Source organism: Callithrix jacchus, chromosome X, assembly GCF_049354715.1.
Source record: "Callithrix jacchus isolate 240 chromosome X, calJac240_pri, whole genome shotgun sequence".
NCBI lineage: Eukaryota > Metazoa > Chordata > Mammalia > Primates > Cebidae > Callithrix > Callithrix jacchus.
Genome location: NC_133524.1, coordinates 127,311,406 through 127,330,968, shown reverse-complemented (window position 1 = coordinate 127,330,968; position 19,563 = coordinate 127,311,406). Strand labels below are relative to the sequence as shown.

At 40.6% G+C, this 19,563-nt stretch overlaps 1 long non-coding RNA gene across 14 annotated transcripts in view; it reads left to right on the top strand.

The window, feature by feature from the left end:
• Window positions 1-19,563, top strand: part of LOC144581009 (uncharacterized) — a 113,769-nt gene that overhangs the window by 79,472 nt on the left and 14,734 nt on the right. For 11 of the 14 annotated variants that reach the window (XR_013531481.1, XR_013531480.1, XR_013531474.1 and 8 more), the window contains 3 exons: window positions 1,071-1,164; window positions 2,145-2,291; window positions 12,008-12,173. This is a non-coding gene — a long non-coding RNA (uncharacterized LOC144581009). Of the gene's footprint in view, window positions 1-1,070; window positions 1,165-2,144; window positions 2,292-5,677; window positions 5,871-12,007; window positions 12,174-14,581; window positions 14,677-19,563 lie in introns of all 14 variants that reach the window. The other 3 variants (XR_013531482.1, XR_013531484.1, XR_013531485.1) reach the window with 3 other exon arrangements.

Below are 19,563 nucleotides of genomic sequence, written 5' to 3'. Positions count from 1 at the left end.
TATACAAGTATATATACATTTTAGACAGCTTCTAACTCTGTTACCCAGCCTGGAGTGCAGTGGCATGAGCAATGGTTCACTGCAGCATCAACCTCCCTGGGCTCAGGTTAGCCTCCCACCTCCGCCTTATATGTAGCTGGGGGCTTCCGTTGCGGATCACCATGCCAGGCTATTTTTGGTATTGTTTTGCAGAGAAGTGGTCTCTCTACACTGTTAGGGCTGGACTTGAACTCCTAGGCTCAAGCTATCCATCTGCCTGAGCCTCTCAAAGTGCTGGAATTACAGTTGTGAGCCACTGTGCCTGGCCAATGCTATATATTTTTAATCCTGGTAGGTGTTACAGTGACTATATGTTTGAGGCTAGTATTTTTGGTCAGTAAATTCATATTTTTAATTCATCATTATTTAAACAGAGACACTAATGAAGCATTCTAGGTGCATGTGAGTTGTGTGAATGCATCCATCTTACAATTTTCTTTCTTTTTTTTTTTTTCCCAGACGGAGTTTCGCTCTTGTTACCCAGGCTGGAGTGCAATGGAGCGATCTCGGCTCACCGCAACCTCCGCCTCCTGGGTTCAGGCAATTCTCCTGCCTCAGCCTCCTGAGTAGCTGGGATTACAGGCATGCGCCACCATGCCCAGCTAATTTTTTGTATTTTTAGTGGAGATGGGGTTTCACCATGTTGACCAGGATGGTCTCGATCTCTCGACCTCGTGATCCACCCGCCTCGGCCTCCCAAAGTGCTGGGATTACAGGCGTGAGCCACCGCGCCCAGCCCCCATCTTACAATTTTCTTACGTGATACATTTAGGTGACTGAATGTGAGAGATGCCTATTTCAGATACCATTTACTGAATTTTGTTATCTTTCTTCTGAAAAGATAATATTTATGGTAAGAATTAGGGATAAAATTCAAGAAGTATTAAAAATCCTAATTTTCAGAAGTATAAATATGTTTAACACGTACGTTTATATTGTATATAAATATGTATTTATATGTTTGTGTATGTATAAATCCATATATTTTAGATTTAAAAATGCAAATTGAGATCTTATGTTTTGATGAATAGGCCAATCACAAGTTCCCTGCAAGCATTTTATTGCCTAAAATTCAGATATTACAAATTTTTTATGAGAATATCAAAAGCTCCTCAGGAATCAGAGGTGAGACTTTTAGTTCTTTAATCTTATGTATAGCTAAACTGAAGTAAAATGTCAATTTTTTGTGGTGTTTGTGTATATAGAACATTTTATCTGTGTATCAAAACAATGGAGTGAATATGGAAATGGTTAATATTGTTTAATACACAGTTTTATGACATTGCTTTTCTCTGGATCAGCACATGGTTATTTTTCACTTCATTGCAAATTCCATGTCTTCATTACTAATGAGAAAGTATAGGACTGATTCCTAAGTGAAAAACAGTAAGATGCATACACAACAGTCATAAGAGGCAGTCTTAAGTCACAGCCTTTTTTTTTGTTTTTGTTTGTTTTTCTGAGACGGGCAGAGTCTCTCTTTTGCCCAGGCTGGAGTGCAGTGGCATGATCTTGGCTCACTGCAACCTCCGCCTCGGGTTCAAGCAATTCTCCTGCCTCAGCTTCCTGAGTAGCTGGGATTGCAAGCATGCACCATCATACCTAGCTAATTTTGTTGTACTTTATTAGAGATGGGGTTTCACCATGTTGGCTGGGCTTGTCTTGAACTCCTGACCTCAAGTGATCCACCCACCTCAGCCTCCCAAAGTGCTAGGATTACAGGTGTGAGCCAACGTACCCAGCCAGTCATAGCCTTTTAATGGCACTGGAAAAGATTTCTGTTTCAATGTTAAATAATGAAACCATGAGACAAAATCCTGTAATTTATCCGATTAGAATTTATAGTCATTCCTGTATTTGTGTCCATTCACATAGGGCTGTGCATGTTTGTCAGGCTTGAGAGCTATATGGATGCTTATGTTAGCATCCCACTAAATAGCGGCTTCCCCCTCAATGTATAAGGCCTATTGACTAAGTCAGAACGTGGAGTAAAACTCCCAGGGAACCTGGGGAGGGAGTCGGGACAATAACCACATGGCCTCGTGCCTAGATTTGCTCTGCTCCAAGACCTTAGGGCTAAGCTTTATTTTTTCTTCTCTCCTTAGGCATGGATCCCAAAGGTCTGTTCCCAATACAGGACTATTTAGTATCACAATAAAACACTGCAGATAGGATGCTGAAAGAAGAGTCGAAATGGGAAGACTTGGTTGTGCAGAAACTAAGTTCTTAAACAGAGAAGATGCTTGATGAGGGTGAGTGGATCACATCTCAGTTCAATATCCAATGGAATCCAAAGCAAACGTTTAAGAGTGGAAATTGTTTGCACATATTGAGCAAAATATTAGGTAGCCGTAGTTTCTGATGTCTTTGTCTCTTCACAGGCTTTTGTTTTGAAACGTATAGTAATGTATTGGTAAAAATTCAAACAAAAAGTTGATAGTGCTACTTTTCTAAAGTAATATTCCTGAGGCCCTGTTTTAAGATTTACCTTTATTCACACGGAAGGATGAAATGTTGACATATAAGACTTAGTACTGGTAGCATTCAAATGAATTCACGCTCCTCAAAGGTTTGTTAAAATGCACACTTGAGCTGATCCAAACCACAGTGTACACAGTCATCCACTTTGAATACAGCTTTATTTTTTCATAAAATTAACATTGTATATACACATCTAAAGAGATTCCTTGAAATAATCCAAAAGTTCATGAGTTTCCTTGACTAGTTGTATGGTAGCAGTTTTCTTTGTTATTAATACATGGACTAATCTTAATATTTGTCAAGCATTATTCTTTAATTTACTAGTTAATCCTTATGCCTAAAAGACAAATTGTAAAACTCTGAGACACACACAAACACAAACACACACAGCCCATAAATTCTCAGGGAATTCTTGAAGAATATGTAATGGCCTGGAAACATGCTGTGTTTTAATGTTGAATGTTGAGACCATGAGATGAAACTGTGAGTCATCTTGACAGGAATTGAACTATGAGTATCATGCCATGTGGAGTATATATGACACACAGTAATGAGCATCACCTGGTTTCTCCTCTAATGGCTCATGTCAAATTGTTGCCTACAATGCTCCACAGAAGACTCTTAGAATATGGAGAACTCCCTGGATGTCCAACCAGGGGAGCCAGGGCAAAGACCTCTGAGATTTTTAAATTGTTGCTGGAGAAGATCTTTTACAAGTTTTAGCCCTTTTCTCCTTTTTTGTGAATTCATCCACTGAATTTATCCCTTGAAGAAGACAGTTTGATGGCACTGAATTTACTGGACCTGTAATTCTAAATGAAACCCATACAGACTAGGTCAGGAGAATAATTTCTGAAAGAACAAGATTCCTGATGAGGGTGGATGGTTTAGGCGTTGGTTTGATTTCAAGTGGAAAACAAAAAGAAAAAGCACAGCAGTAAGACCAGCTAGCTCCAAACTGGGCAAAATATAAGCCATCTACATTTGGTGGCGCTTTGTCTATGTGTGGCGTTTTTCCAGACAGGAAGGGCGGGAGAAGAGAGTGCCGAGGAGGGCTATTTGGCATATCTGGAGCACTACTGCCATCGCGAGGAAGTTGTTTAAGGAATCTCTACACCATTACAGAGTTCTTGTGAGGACTACCTGACCCGAAGATCCATAGCAAGGTGTCAGCATGAGAAAGCTTGCTGACTCTTGCTCCTAGGGTCAGGAGGAAGAGCCAGATGCCCACAAAACCCTCAATTTGTGTTTCACTGGGTTTCTGCAGTCCTGCCCACACCAGGAGGAATCTAGGCTCCACTCCACGACTTCCGGTGCCAGGACCACCTGGCAGCTGCTGCTTCACTCCAAGACCCTCACCCTCCACGTTCTACACTAAGGTACTGCCAATGCCCCGGCCTCTTTTCAGACCTTAAAGGAGAAGGCAAGAAGACCTAGCCTGGTGCTCAAGCGACTTTCGCCTTCCCAGAAATCAGAATTTCCCCCACAGCCAGGTTTCCTGGGAAGGATGGTGAAATGGCATATTCTACCATTAAACGATTTCCTCACGGTGGCAATAGTGTACCATATTTTCAAAGAAGTCCTATGTCGGCGCCCTTTTCTCCCACCCTTCTTGTTGGAAAAAACGCCACCCAGAGACAAAGGCGCCAATAACTTTCATGGCCCAGAGATTTGTCCAGTTTGGTGCAACCTGATCTTACTGTTGACATTTTGTTTATTTTTTTTTCGCCTGAAAACAAAACGAGGCCTAAACTACCCATGCTTATCAGGAACCTTTTCTTTCAGAAATTCAGTATATTCTGGCCAGGCGCAGTGGCTCTGTAATCCCACCACTTTGGGAGGCCGAGGCAGATGGATCACTTGAGATTAGGAGTTCGAAACCAGGCCTGCCAACATGTTGAAACCCTGTCTTTACCCGAAATATAAAAAATTAGTGAGGTGTGGTGGCACCCACCTGTAATTCTAGCTACTGGCGAGGCTGAGGCGGAGGTTGCAGTGAGCCGAGATACTGCCACTGCACTCTCGCCTGGGAGACAGAGTCACACTCCATGTCAAAAAAAAAAAAAAAAAAAAGAAAGAAGTTAAATATACTCCTCACTGAGAGTAAATGGGTGTGATTTACTTAACACGGTTACAAGTCCAGTAAGTTTCATGGCCTCAAATTGTCTACTTCAGGTGATTAATTGGGCGGATGAAGGTACAACAACAGAGATCCATATAGAAGAGATAGATATCAAAGAGATGGATAATCAATGCATAAAATTTGAAACATGCTAAGTGAAAGAAGCAAGACAAACAAGGCCACTTATTGTGATGATCAGTAGTGAGGGAAAGTGACGAGATTTTGCTAGGGACCGGGAAGCGAGTGGAATGAGGAATGACTGCTTAATCGGTCCAGGGCTTTCTTCTGTGGTAATGAAAACGAGTTACCACTAGACAGTGGCAATGCTTGCACTGCATGGTGAATGGTTAGTTTTATGTTATACTGATTTTGTAAACTCAGTTTAAAAAGTCCCAATACTTTTAAGCCTATCATTATTTCCATGAATAATTAATTATATTTGAAAAGTACTCAAGTTATTAGTGAAGAAAACTCGTTTTATCAATTATACTACAAGTTGATCGGACAGGGTGCCTCATGCCTGTAATCCTAACACTTTGGGAGGCCCAGATGGGAGGACTGCTTGAAGCAAGGAGTTCAAGATCTGCCTGATGAAGATAGTAAAACCCCATGTCTAAAATGATATGCATATCTATACATAAAGTTATAGTGCAGGGGAATTTGAGCATTAGTTTATAAAAGTCTATATTACATATGCATAAGAAACAGATGACAGTACCTACCACATTTTATTTATTTATTTATTTTGAGATGGAGTTTCGCTCTTATTGCCCAGGCTGGAGTGCAATGGCACAATCTCAGCTCACTGCAACCACCACCTCCCAGGTTCAAGCAATTATCTTGTCTCAGCCTCCTGAGTAGCTGGGACTACAGGCACACTCCACCAAGCCTGACTAATTTTGTATTTTTAGTAGAGCCACCGTGCCTGGCCAATGTTATATGCTTTTAATCATGGTTGGTGTTATAATGGGTATATGTTTGAAGATGGTATTTTTGGCCAACAAATTCATATCTTTAATTCATTGTTGTAAACAGAGACACTAATGAAGCACTCTACCTGCATGTGAGTTGTGGGAATGCATCCATCTTACAGATATTTTTTTATAAGGAGTTTCACTCTTGTTGCCCAGACTAGAGTGCAATAGCACGATCTTGGCCCACTGCAACCTCTGCCTCCGGGATTCAAGCTATTCTCCTGCCTCAACATCCCAAGTAGCTGGGATTACAGGTATGCACCATCGTGTACGGCTAATTTTGTATTTTTAGTAGAGACGAGGTTTCTCCATGTTGGTCAGGCTGTGTTGAACTTCCGACCTCAGGTGATCTGCCTACCTTGGCCTCCCAAAGTGCTAGGATTACAGGCGTGAACCACCACGTCCAGCATACAGTTTTCTTAGGTTACACATCTAGGTGACTGAATGTTAGCGATGCCTATTTCAACTATCATTTCTTGAATTTTGTTATCTTTCTTTTGAAATTTTAAATATAAAATTTTAAGGTTAGAATTAAGAATAAACATTTGAGATAAATTAAAAATCCTAATTTTCAGAGGTATAAACATGTAAAATACATGTTTATATTGCATATAAAAATGTATTTATATATGTATGTATGTTATTCTGCACATGTTGGCTCTCACCTGTAATCCCAAGACTTTGCGAGTGAGGAACGGGTGTCTCACTTGAGGTTAGGAATTCGAGACCAGCCTGGCCAACGTGGGGAAACCTCATCTCTACAAAAAATACAAAAATTAGCTGGATGCGGTGGTGCATGCCTGTAATCCCAGCTACTTGGGAGGCTGAGGTAGGAGAATTGCTTGAACCCAAGAGGCAGAGGTTGCGGTGAGCCAAGATTGCACCATTGCACTGCAGCCTGGGCAAAAGAGTGAGAGTCAGTCTCAAATAATAATAATAATAATGATACATCTATATGTCTATATATAGATATTTTAGATTTAAAAGTACAAATTTTGTGAGTGAACTTAGGGTTTGAGGGATAGTCCAGTCAAGAAATTTCTTGCAAATATGTTATTGTCTAAAATTCAGATACTGCCATTTCTTTATGAGAATACCAAAAACTCCTCCGGAATCAGATGTGAAACTTTTAATTCTTCAACCTTAAGTATACAGATAAATTTAACAAAAACATAAATTTATTGTGGTGTTTGACTGTATAGATATAACTTTTTATCTGTGTATTGAAACAATGGGAGTGAATATGGAAATGGTTATCAGTGTTTAATACAGTTTTATGACATTGCTTTCCTCTTGATCAGCACGTCGTTACTTTTAACTTCTTTGCAGATTCCACGTCTTCATTAGTAATGTGAAAATATAGGACTGATTTCTAACTGAAAAGCACTGAGATGCAAACATAACAAAGTCATAGGACACAGTCGGAAGTCATAGCCTTTTAATGACCCTGGAAAATATTTCTGTTCCAATGTTAAATGGTGAAACCATGAGACAAAATCCTATAATCCATTGGATTAGAATTTATAGTAATTCCTATATTTGTGTCCATTCAAGTTGGGCTGTGTGTGTCTTGTTGGGCTGGAGACTATCCAGACCCTTATGTTAGAGCCCCACTAAATAGCAGCCTCCCCCTCAACATATAAGACCTAATGACTAGGTCAGAACATGGAGTAAAACTCCCAGGGAACCTGGGTAGGGAGTCAGGACAAGAACCACGTGGCCTGGTGCCTCAATTTCCTCTTCTCCGAGACCTTAGGGGTAAGCTTTTTTTTTTTTTTGAGTTCTCTCCTTCGGCATGGATCCCTATGCTCTGTCTCCATTATGACAAGACCATTTGATATCATAATAAAAAACGGCAGATATGATGCTGAGTGAGAAAGTGTAGAAATGGGAAGACTTCATTGTGCAGGAACTGAGTTCTTTAAAAGAAGGGATGTTTGATAAGAGTGAGTGGATTACATCTCCGTTTACTCTGCAATGGAAACCGGAAGCAAGTGGCTGAGATTAATGTTTACACAAATTAGCAAGATGTTGTATAGCCATAGTTTCTGGTGTCTTTGTCTCTTCGTGGCCTTTTTTTGGGAAACGTAGTCATGTATAGTGTCTACTTTTCCAAAGTAATATCCCTGAGGTCTTATTTTGAGATTTACCCTTATTTATATTGAAAGCGTGAAATGTTGACATATAAGACTTAGTATTGGTGACATTCAAATTAATTCACACTTTTCAATGGTCTGTTAAAATACACACTTGGTCTAATCCAAACCACAATATACACAGTAATCCACTTTCAATACAGATTTATTTTTTGCATGAAATTAACAATGTATGTTTATATTGAAAAATATGCATGGAAATAATCCAAAAGTTCATGAGCTGCCTTGACAAGTTGTATGGTTGCCCTGGTAAGTTGTATGAACCATCCATCCCTGGATGTCTGACATGGGAACCAGGTCAAGAACCAGTAGGATTTTTATTGTTTGCTGGAGACCAAGCTTTTAGCCCTTTTCTCCTTTTTATGCATTCATGCACCAAATTTGTCCCCTGCAGGAGACAGTTTGATGTCACGGAAATGACTGGACCTGTAACTCTGAAGTAAATGAAACCCACGCAAACTAGGTCAGGAGGATATTTAATTTTTGAAAGAGCGAGATTACTAACAAGAACAAGATTCCTGATGGGGGCAGGTGGTGTAGGCCTTGGTTTGATTTCAAGTGGGAAACAAAATGAAAAAGTACAACTATAAGACTAGCTGGCTCCAAACTGGGCATCCATATTTGGTGGCGCATTTGTCAATGGGTGGTGTTTTTTCAGCCAGGAAGGGTGGGAGAAAGGGGGGTTACAAACAGGGCTTCTTAGCATATCTGGCCCACTACTGTCATCTCGAGGATGTCGTTTAACAAATCCCTATGCCATTACAGCCTTCTTGTGAGGACTCCTTTTTGGGGAGGGTCTGGTCTGGTAAGAGGTGGAAAAGGCTTGGCCTCCAGGCTGGGAGTCCTTGCTTTCTTATCTAAGGCCTTAAAAGAGACCTGGACATTGGCGTTATCTTTGTGTAGAACCTGGAGAGTGAAGGTTCTAATAGCAAAGCCTGTAAATTTCCCTTGGATTAACCCTGTTGATTGTGGGCGGTACTGATGCTACCAGAGATCCAAAGACCCATTGCAAGATGACAGCAAGTGAAAGCCTGCTGGCTCTTGCTCTGAGGGGCAACAACAGGAGACAGATACCCACAAGAACCTATATGTTTGTTTGAGTGGGTTCTTGCTGTCTTCCCCACACCTGGAGCAACAGAGGCCTCGCCCCATCACTTCCTGTGCCAGGACCTCCTGGCAGCTGCTGGTTCACTCCAAGACCCTCACACTCCGCAGTCCAAACCCCTCACACTCCAGGTTCTACACCAAGATCCCGCCAATGTCTAGGTCTCTCTTCAGGCATTAGAGGAGAAGGCAAGAAGACCTCGCCTAGAGGCCAAGCCTCTTTCACCTCCCCACAGATCAACCTTTCCCCCACAGCGAGGCTTTCTGGGAAGGAGGCTGTAGTGGAGTATTGTGTCTTTAAAGGATTTCCTCACGGTGACAGTAGTACTCCACATTTTCAGTGAAGCCCTTTCTTTGAGCCCTTTCTCCTGCCCTTCCTCTGTGAAATAAGCAAACCAGAGATAAAGGCGCCACTAAACATGGCTGCCTGAGCTTTGTCTGGTTTTGTGCAACCTGGTCTTACTGTTGAATTTTTTGTTTTTTCCATCTAAAAACAAAATGAGGCTTAAATCACCCATGCTCATTAGGAATTTTGTTTTTTTCGCAAATAAAATGTTGTCTTCACTGTGTCTATCTGGGTATGATTTACTTCACACAGTTACAGGTCCAGCAAGTTCCATGGTATCAAATGGTCTCCTTCAGGTGGTAAGTCGAGTGGATGAAGGTACAACAGTAAAGATGGATGTCAAAGAGATATCAAAGAGATAGATAACCAGTGCATGAAATTGGAAACAAGCTAAGTGAAAGAAGCAAGACTTTGAAAAAGGCCCCTTATTGTGGTGATCAGTAGTGAGGGAAGGCAGATGAGTGTTTGCCAGGGGCTGAACAGAGAGTGGAATGAGGAATGACTGCTTAATGGGTCCAGGGTCTTCTTTTGTGGTAATGAAAATGATTTGCCGGTAGATATAGGTGATACTTGCACTACATTGTGAAAGTACTAAATGCCACTGAATTTCATATATTTTAGAGGTTAATTTTATGTCATATGAATTTTACCAACTCAGTTTTTAAAAGTGCCAGTACTTTTAAAGCTGTAATTATTTCCATGAATAATTAATTATATTTGAAAAGTTGTCAAGTTATCGGTGAAGAAATCTTGTTTTAACAGTTATGCTACAAGGTGGACTGGCTTGGTGCCTCATGCCTGTAATCCTAGCACTTTGGGAGGCCAAAATGGAAGATCACTTAAGACCTGAAGTTTGAGTTCAAACTGCTCAACATAAGGAAACCCCATATCTAACATTGGAAAAACAAAAACAGTTGCACTACAGAGGAATTTGATCATTAGGTTATAAAAGTCCATATTCTATGTGCATAGGGAACAGATGATATCTACCATAACATTTGAAAAGTGATTATTTCTTTTCACTATATGAGACCCAGCATGATTTCTACTTTATAATTTTTAAAGTTCTTCTAGAGTAACATATAAAAGAAACTTCAAGCACTCAAAATTATATATGGATGTGTATATATTCAAGAAGTATAAGGCAATGCTGAAATTTTGTTCAAAATTTCAATCAGTATGCATCCAATTATATTTAAAGTAAACTGTGTTGGGTGTTTGTGTATATTTATTTCTGTCTGTAGGTATATTACAATATTTTAAATGCCATATATATGTATATGCACACACATATATATATATTACACAGTGTCTCACTCTGTTGCCTAGGCGAGAATGCAATGGCATGATCATGGGTCACTGCAGGATCAACCTCCCTGGGCTCAGGTGGTCCTCCCACCTCCGCCTTTTATGTAGCTGGGGCTTCCATTGCACGCCACCATGCCCGGCTATTTTTTGTAGACACAGGATCTTACTACATTGATCGGGCTGGTCTTGAACTCCTGGGCTCAAGCTATCCATCTGCATTGGCCTTCCAAAGTGTTGGGATTATAGTTGTGAGCCACTGTGCCCGGCCAATGCTATGTATTTTTAATCATACTAGGTGTTATAATGAGTATATGTTTGAAGATGGTATTTTTGGCCAACAAATTCATAACTTTAATTAATCTTTATATAAACAGAGACACTAATAAAGCATTCTGGCTTCGTGTGAGTTGTGTGAATGCATCCATCTTACAGTTTTCTTAGGTTACACATCTAGGTGACTGAATGTGAGAGATGCCTATTTCGACTATCATTTATTGAATTTTGTTATCTTTCTTTTGAGATTTCAAAGATGAAATTTTAAGGAAAGAATTAAGAATAAAAATTTGAGAAGTATTAAAACTTCTAATTTTCTAGGTGTAAGTATGTATAATACATATGTTAATATTGCATATAAACATGTATTTATATTTTATGTGTGTATAAATATATGTATTTTAGATTTAAAAGTGAAATTTGAGAACTTATGTTTTGATGAACACTCCAATCAAGACGTTTTTTGCCAATATTTTATTGTCTAAAATTCAGATATTTCAACTTTCTTATGAGAATAAAAAAAACTCCTCAGGAATAAGATGTGAAACTTTTAACTCTTCAACCTTATGTATAGCTAAATTCAATTAAAATTTAAATTTGTTGTGGTGTTTGTATATATAGAACTTTTTATCCGTGTATTGAAAAAATGAGAGTAAATAGGGAAAACAGTTACCATTGTTTAATACAGTTTTATGACATTGCTTTTCTCTTGATCAGCACATGGTTATTTTTAACTTCTTTGCAAATTTCATGTCTTTGTTTCTAATGAGAAAGTATAGCACTGATTCCTAACTGAAAAACAATAAGACACATACACAAGAAAATCATAGAGCATAGTTCTATGTGACAGCCATTTAATGACACTGGAAAATATTTGTGTTTCAATGTTAAATAATGAAACCATAAGACAAATTCCTGTGACCAATCGGATTAGTATTTATAGTAATTCCTGTATTTGTGTCCATTAAAGTATGGCTGTGTGTGTCTTGTCAGGCTTGAGAGGTATCTGGACCCTTATGTTAGAGCTCCACTAAATAGCATCCTCCCCCTGTACGTATAAGGTCTACCGACTAAGTCAGAACATGGAGTAAAACTCTCAGGGAACCTGAGTAGAAAATCAGGACAAGAATCACATGGCCTGGTGCCTAGATTTGCTCTTCTCCAAGACTTTAGTGGTGAGCCTTTTTTTTTCTTCTCTCCTTAGGCATGGAGGCCTATTTATTTGATATCATAATAAAATACTGCAGATATGATGTGGAGTGAAAAGAGTAAAAATGGGAAGACTTGGCTGTGCAGAAACTGAGTTCTTAAAAAGAGGAAATGCTTGATGAGGTTGTATGGATTACATGTCAGTCCGATGGAAATCAAAAGTAAGTGGTTAAGAGTGGAAATTGTTTACACAAATTGAGCAAAATGTTAGGTTGCCATAATTTCTGGTGTCTTTGTCTCTTCGTGATCTTTTTAAAGAAGTGTGTAGTGATGTATCTGTAAAAAATCAAAGAACTGATAGTGCCTACTTTACTAAAGTAATTTTCCAGAGGCCGAATGTTAAGATTTACCTCTATTTTTATTGAAGGCATGAAATGTTGACATGTAAGACTTAGTACTGGTGACAGTCAAGTGAATTCATGCATCTAAGAGGTTTGTTAAAATACACACTTGGTCTGATCCAAACCACAGTGTACGCAGTCATCCACTTTTAATACAGATTTATTTTTTTGCATGAAGTTAACAATGTATGTACATATTGAAAGATATGCATGCAAATAATCTAAAAGTTCATGAGTTGCCTTGACAAGTTATATGGTAGCGGTTTTCTTCCTTATTAACACATGGATTATTATTTTTTTTTGAGATGGAGTCTCAATCTGTCACCCAGGCTGGAGTGCAGTGGCACAGCCTCAGCTCACTGCAACCTCTTGCGTCCCGGGTTCAAGCAGTTATCCTGCCTCAGCTTCCTGAGTAGCTGGGACTGCAGGTGCCCACCACAACACCCCGCTAACTTTTTGTATTTTTAATAGAGAAGGGGTTTCACTGCATTGGTCAGGCTGGTCTTGTACTCCTGACCTCATGATCCACCCACCTCGGCCTCCCAAAGTGCTGGGATTACAGGCATGAGCCACTGTGCCCTGCGGATTTTTCTTAATATTTGTCAAGCATTGTTCTTTAATTTACTAGTTGGAGAATGCTGTAATCCTTATACCTAAAACACAAATGATAATACTCTCAGAGACTCACACAAACACAAACACACACAGCCCATAAATTCTCAGGAAATACTTGAAGTATATGTAATGGCCTGGGCACATGCTATGTTTTGATGTTAAATGATGAGACCATGAGATTAAACTCTGAGTCACCGTGACAGGAATTGAACATATGTACTATGAGTATCATGCTATGTGGAGTATATATGCCATGCAGTAATGAGCATCACCTGGTTTCTCCTCTAATGGCTCATGCCAAATTGTTGCCTACAATGTACCACAAAAGGTCTTAGAATAGGGGAGCTAGGTCAAAGACCCCTGGGATTTATAGATTGTTTGCTGGAGGTCTTTTTAAAGCTTTAAGCTCTTTTCTCTCTCTCTTTTTTTTTTTCTTTTTTTGAGACAGTCTCACTCTATTGCTCAGGCTGTGTAGTACAATGGCATGCTTCTCGCTTAGTGCAACCTCTGCCTCCCAGGTTCAAGTGATTCTCCTACATCATCCTCTCGAGTAGCTGGGATTACAGGCCTGTGCCACCATGCTCGGCTAATTTTTGTATTTTAGTAGAGACAGGGCTTCGCCATGTTGGCCAGGCTGGTCTTGAACTTCTGCCCTTGGGTGATCCCCCGGCCTTGGCCTTCCAAAGTGCTGGGATTAAAGGCATGAGTGATGGCCCCTTTTCTCTTTTTTGTGTGTTCATCCACTGAATTTATCCACTGAAGGAGACAGTTTGATACCATGGAAATTACTGAACCTATCACTGAAGTGAACGAAACCCACACAGAGTAGGTCAGGAGGATATTTAATTTCTGAAAGACTAGATTCCTGATGAAGGCGGGTGCTTTAGGCCTCGGTTTGATTTCAAGTGGAAAACAAAATGAAAAAGTGCATCAGTTAGACCAGTTGGCTCCCAACTGGGCAAAATATAAGGCATCCAAGTTTGGAGTGCCTTTGTCTATGGGTGGCGTTTTTCTCAGACAGGAAGGGCAGGAGAAGAAGGCTACCAACAGGGCTTCTTGGCATATCGGGTGCTCTACTGTCATTGCAAGGATGTCATTTAATGAATCCCTAAGCCATTAGTGTTCTTCCTGTGAGGACTACCTGTGGGAGAAGGTCTGGTCTATGGGGAGGTGAAATAGGCTTGGACTCCATGCTGAGAGTCCTTGCCTTCTCCTCTAAGGCCTTAAAAGAGACCTGGGTATTGGTGGTACCTTGGTGTAGAACCTGGAGAGTGAAAGTTCTAATAGCAAAGCCTGTAAACTTCCCTTGGAATAACCATGTTCCTTGTGCATGATACTGATGCTACCAGTGATTCAAAGACTCATAGCAAGATGCTTGCGCGTGAAAGCCTGCTGACCTTTGCTCCAAGGGGCAGGTACAAGAGACAGGTGGCCACAAGAGCCTCCATGTGTGTTTGAGTGGATTTCTGCAATCCTGCCCACACCAGGAAGAACTAAGTTTCCGCCCCATGACTTCCGGTGCCAGGACCTGCTGGCAGCTGCTGGTTCACTCCAAGCCCCTTAATCTTCAGCTTCTACACCAAGATACTGCCAATGTCCCTGTCTCTTTTCAGGCCTTAGAGGAGAAGGCAAGAAGACCTAGCCTGGAGGCCAAGCACAGATCAGCCTTTCCTCCTCAGCGAGGCTTCCCAGGAAGGACGCCATAATGGTATATTCCATCTTTAAACAATTTCCTCACGGTGGCAGTAGGGCTCCACATTTTCATTGAGGCCCTGTCATGGAGCCGTTTTCTCCCGCCCTTCCTGTCTGAAAAAAAAGGCGCCATTGATCATGATTTCCTGGAGATTTGTCCAGTTTGGTGCAACCTGGTCTTGTGACTGGTAGAGGGTCATGATCGCAAGTTGTGCAGGTTCTTGGCGTTTTGAACAAATAATTGCACAAAATGTCCAGCAGAGTAAAGCAAGAATGAAGCAACAAAAGAACGAAAGTGGGGGCCGGGCATGGTGGCTCAAGCCTGTAATCCCAGCCCTTTGGGAGGCTCAGGTGGGGGAATCCTGAGGTTAGGAGATCAAGACCATCCTAATCAACATGGTGAAACCCCATCTCTACTAAAAATACAAAAATTAGCCGAGCGAGGTGGCAGTCACCTGTAATCCTGCCTCAGGAGGCTGAGGTAGGAGAATTGCTTGAACCCGGGAGGCAGAGGTTGCAGTGAGCCTAGATTACACCATTGCACTCCAGCCTGGGCGACAGAGTGAGACTCCCATCTCACAAAAAAAAAAAAGAAAAAAAAAGGAAACCAGAAAACATGCACTGAAATGACAATTGAATAATATCTCTTTATAAAATGTTTAAATGGCCAACTAAGCGACCAAATGTACCTAAAATTGTTTTCCCAGGAATAAGGGATAAAGCATTGGTTATAAACTATTTTAAACAATTTTAGTATTAGCTGATTTAACAGTGTTTTATTGATATTTAATTAATTTTTTGTTTTACTTGGGTTAGTAGCTTTATACAAGGAAACTTGGTTATTTCTGTAGTTTACAATAACTAAGCATAATTGTAATTGTGATTGGTAGCATATACTTAGACATTATAATTTTAGAAATCCCATACAGTTTTGCAATATATAGTAGTAGTATTCACAAAAATATAACCTAAAGAAGATTGGCCATCATTTTGGCAATCGCTCGTACCTCAACATGTCAAATAATCCTATTTACCTCCCTTTTCTGGACACTTCAGGTGTCCTTTGAAATATTCCAAAAGCCAGGTGCCAGGGAAGACAGTTTTGAAACTGAAGTTTGATTTTGGGAATTCCAGATTACCACAAGTTATTTATTTTGCCAAAATGATGGCTCAGAAATTTTAAAGAAGCAAAAATCTTTTATAACCCTTCTGAATTTAGTCAACATGTTCACACAGAGAACCTCTTCTGCAAGACTAATTTGCGCAATTCTTCCACCACTTCTTTGAACCTTCAGCTTTTTCCTAATTTAACTTAAACCAATCCTTTAACACTAGGCAAAAGTTGACATTTCCATGCCATCTTTTAACCTTTTACTATAAAAACACATTTTACCGTTTTTATACACCTTGCCTATAAATCTATTTCCAGTAGTTTTAATTAATTTCTAGCAATTTTGCCTTTAAGGTAAAACATGGTAAGTTGCTTTACTTGTGTGCTAAGTACAGCTAAGGTTGTCTTCTTAGTCAAAGGCATGGCTGGTTTTATGTCCTCAGGCATCACCAATTGTGAAGCAGGCAAGACAGACAGTCCTCAAAACCTAAAAAGCCGTTTGTAACCTTAAAACACTTAGCAAACCTTGCAATTGACCTACATAGTTTAGTTCACCTATTTTTTTTTTTTTTTTTTTTGAGACTGGGTTTCGCTCTTATTGCCCAGGCTGGTGTGCAATGGCATGTTTTTAAGATTTATCTTTATTTAAACTGAAGGCTTGAAATGTTGACAAACAATGCTTCATATTGAGACATTCACATGAACTCATGCTCTTCAAAGCTTTGTTAAAATACACACTTGGTTTGATCCAAACCATAATGTACACAATTATTCAATTTTAATACAGGGTTTTTTTTGCTTGAAATTAAGAATGTTTGTTTGAAAGATAATCATGGAAATAATTCAAGAGTTATTTGATGCCTTGACATATTTTATGGTAGTGCTTTTTTTTTCATTAGTGCATGGATTTTTTTTTTTGAGTCTTTGTCAAGCATTATTCGGTAATTAATCAGTGGGAGAATACTGTAAGTCTCATACCTAAAAAGAGAAATTCTAAAACACACACACACACACACGCATACCTGATAAAGTCTCAAGAAATACTTGAAGAATATTTAGTCTTTTGGGAAAATATTTTATGTTAAATGATGAGCCCATGAGATGAAACTCTCAGTAATCTCTGTATTGTTTTGAGATGGAGTCTCGCTCTGTCACCCAGGTTGGAGTACAGTGGCATGATCTTGGTTCACTGCAACCTCTGCTTCACGGGTTCAAGCGATTCTCCTGTCTCAGCCTCCCAAGTAGCTGGGATTACAGGAATGTGCCACCATGCATGGCTAACTTTTTTGTATTTTTAGTACAGATGGGGTTTCACTATGTTGACCAGGCTGGTCTCGAACTCCTGACCTTGTGATCCGCCTGCCTTGGCCTCGCAAAGTTCTTGGATTAGAAGCATGAGCTGCTGCTTCTGGCCTGAAACTCTGAGTCAGCTCTGTAGGAATTGTGCATATGTAATATGAGTATCATGCCATGTGCAGCACATATTGCTTGCAGTAATGACAGCTTTCTGGTCCCTCCTCAATGGTTCATGCCAAATTATTGCCTACAGTGCAACAGATGAGGCTAGAACATGAAGAACTCCCTGGTTTTCTGGGAGGGGAGCCAGGTCAGAGACCACCAGGATTTGTAAATTGTGTGCCAGAGAAGATCTCATCCAAGCTTCAAGCAATCATCTCCATTTTGTGTCGTTATCCTCCTGTCCACCTAAATTTATCCCCTGAAAGAGACAATTTTACTCCATGGAAGTTACTGGCACTGTAACTTTGTGAAGTAAATCATACCCACAGGGACTAGTTCTGGAAAATATTTAATTTCTGAAAGAAGAAGACTCTTGATGAGGGATTAGGCCTTGGTTTGATTTCAGATGGAAAACAAAAGCAAAAGTGCCACAGTAAGACCAGGTGGCTCTAAACTGGGCAAAAAAGCAAGACAGCCATGTTTCCTTGCACCATTGTCTCTGGGTGGCGTTTTTTCAGACAGGAAGGGCCAGAGAAGAGGGCTCCAAGACAGGGCTTCCTGGCATATCTCGAGCTCTACTGCCATCAGGAGGAGGTAGTTTAATGACACCCTATGCCATTTCAACATCCTTCCTGTGAGTACTACCTTTTGGGGGAGGATAGGTCTGGTAGGAGGTGAAAGAGGCTTCAGCTCTATGTTGGGCCTCCTAGCCTTCTTGTCTAAGGCCTTAAAAGAGACCTGGACATTAGTGGTGTCTTGGTGTAGAACCCGTAGAGTGAAGTTTCTAAAAGCAAATTCTATAAACTTGCCTTGGAACAACCTTGTACATTGTTCATGAATATTGATGCCACAAGAGACCCAGAGGCCCACAAGAGCTTGTATTTGTCTTTGAGTGGGTTTCTGCGGTCCTACCACTCCAGGAGGAACCAAGGCCCCACTTCATGAATTCCTGTGCCAGTATCTCCTGACAGCTGTTGGTTCACTCCAAATCCCTCACTCTCCAGGTTCTACACCAAAATACCACCAATGTCTAGGTCTCTCTTAAGGCCTTAGAGGAGAAGGCAAGAAGGCCCAGCACGGAGCCCAAGCCTCTTCTACTTCCCCTCATTACAGGCCTTCCCCACCATCTAGGCCTCCCAGGAAGTCTGTCATAATGGCGTAGGGTGTCTTTAAACGATTTCCTTATGATGGCAGTAGTGCTGCAGATATTTTGAGTAGCCCTGTCCAGAGCCCTCTTCTCCAACCCTTTCTGTTCAGAAATGCCATCCACTCATGCCTGTAATCCCGGCATTTTGGGAGGCCTAGACGGGTGGATCACGAGGTCAGGAGTCTCTGGTGTCAGGTTTTCTCTTATCTTTCATGGCTACCATAGTTTATTCCTAGATGGGCAGGTCCCACATTATTAGGAACATTCATTTTTAGCAGTTTGTGAAGTCTCGTGTTCTACAAAGAGAATATAGGGGGTCGAAGGGACAAAAATAGCAACAAACAAAAAATAAGAGGAACAATTCTGGAAAATCGATATAGGCCATATTACTGTGAAGTCTATACATCAGTGGGCATGTATGAAAGCGGCTTATGTATGTGAACAGCATGCTGTTATATTCTTCGGAAGTTTTAAGTTGTCTACATTTCATTTGCAGGGCTTTAAGAAAGCACAGTTTAATTTATAGTGATTTATTTCTTTTATTTATTTTTTATTTTTGTGAGACAAAGTTTCTCTCTGTTGCCAGGCTGTAGGGCAATGACACAATCTCAGCTCACTACAACCTTCTACTCCCTGGTTCAAGCAATTCTGCCTCAGCCTCCCAAGTAGCTGGGAGTACAGGCACGTGCCACCACACCCAACTAATTTTTTTTTTTTTCAGACGGAGTTTCGCTCTTGTTACCCAGGCTGGAGTGCAATGGTGCGATCTTGGCTCACTGCAACCTCCGCCTCCTGGGTTCAGGCAATTCTCCTGCCTCAGCCTCTTGAGTAGCTGGGACTACAGGCGCACGCCACCATGCCTAGCTCATTTTTGTATTTTTAGTAGAGACGGGGTTTCCCCTTGTTGACCAGGATGGTCTCGATCTCTTGACCTCATGATCCACCCGCCTCGGCCTCCCAAAGTGCTGGGATTATAGGAGTGATAATTTTTATATTTTTAGTAGAGACAGGGTTTTGCCATGTTGGCCAGGCTGGACTCAAACTCCTGACCTTGTGATCTGCCCATCTTGGCCTCCTAAAGTGCTGGAATTATAGGCGTAAGCCACCGCACTGGCTAATTTTTAATGATTTCAAATCAGGAGAAATGGGAAAGGAAAGGAAAGGGAAAAAGAAGAAAAAAGTTGAAA